This window comes from Theobroma umbraticum, unplaced genomic scaffold (genome assembly GCF_002168275.2).
Source record: "Theobroma umbraticum cultivar Fairchild unplaced genomic scaffold, ASM216827v3 scaffold_147.0, whole genome shotgun sequence".
NCBI classification, from domain to species: domain Eukaryota; kingdom Viridiplantae; phylum Streptophyta; class Magnoliopsida; order Malvales; family Malvaceae; genus Theobroma; species Theobroma umbraticum.
The window spans coordinates 2,243,928-2,245,441 of NW_018397259.1; positions in this window are offsets into that span (position 1 = coordinate 2,243,928).

Genomic DNA, 1,514 nt, shown 5'->3' on the forward strand with positions numbered 1-1,514 from the left:
GTGATCAATGTCCATACAATTCTGAATCAGTCCAATTTGTGGGGAACTTCAACAAGCAGCAAAATAATCCATATTTCAATACATATAATCCTATTTGGAGAAACCACCCAAAATTTTCATGGAATAGCAACCCAGGGCCTTTAAATAAAAAACCCATCATGCCTCTTGGTTTTCAACAACAAGCTAGACCACCAATTCTTGAAAAAAAGTCCCAAGTCGAAGAACTTCTTTTACAATATATATCAAATAACAATGTTATAATTTAAAGCTATGGAGCTTCCTTGAGAAATCTTGAGACCCAAATGGCACAGCTTGCAAATTCCATCAACAGTAGACCCTAAGGTGCCTTACCCAATGACACACAAGCCAATCCTAAAGGTAAGGAATAATGCAATGCAATTATCCTTAGGAGTGGAAAAAAAGTTGATAGGGTGAAAGAAAAATCAAATGAATCTTCTAAAAGGCATGTGGATGATGAAGAGGTAATTGTTGAAAAAGAAGTTAAAGCAAAAAAGAAAAATAAGGGGAAAGTTAAAAATCAAGTGAAGTCTCAAGCAAATTATCCTCCATCACCATTCCTACAAAGGTTGTAAAAGTAAAAACTGGATAAACAATTTAAGAAATTTCTCAATGTCTTCAAAAAGCTTCACGTTAATATTCTTTTTGCTGAAGCTTTGGAAAAAATGCCAAGTTATGTTAAGTTTTTGAAAAACATCCTAACCAATTAGAGGAAGCTGGAAGACTTTGAAATAGTGGCACTTATTAAGGAGTACAGTGTTATACTACAAAACAAGCTTCCACCAAAGTGAAGGATCTAGGGAGTTTTTCTATATCTTGTACTATTGGCAAATTTAAATTTTCTAAAGCTTTATGTGATTAAGGTGTTGGTGTTTCAATTATGCCTTGGTTAATTGCTTAGAAAATTGGACTAGATGATGTATTATTTTAAAATGTGACTTTTAATAATTTGAGCACCATATTTTTTTTACTTAGAATTTTTATGTGATTTAGAGAAAGTTTATGTTGATGAAAAGTCTAGTGAAGTCAAGAATTCTAGAATTTGTTTGATTCTATCTCGAGATGAAATCTTACATAACACTTAAGATAGGAAGTGATTTAGGCCATCTTTCTAACGTTTGAGCCTTTTTAATTTTACCTTGTTATATTTATCCTTAGTCACCCTTTTTAAGCCTAATTTACCTCTTCTTTGTAAATACACAATTATGTTAACCTTAGACTATTTATTAAATCCAACAATTTGAACCTTTCACCTTTTAAGTATTTTAATATTTCTAGTGAGCGATTTGAGCTTAACGATAAATTGAGGGATAAAGGTGAAAAGAAAAAGGAAAAAAAACAAAAACAAAAAAAAAGGTGATGGTTGTTAGAAAAATTACCCCTTGTTTATAATTGTCAAAAATAAGGTTAGGAGTTAAAAAAGAAAAGAAATAAACTGTGTTGTAAAAAAGAAAGTATACTTAAGGTTAAGGGTGCTATAAAATTTTATTGAGCTC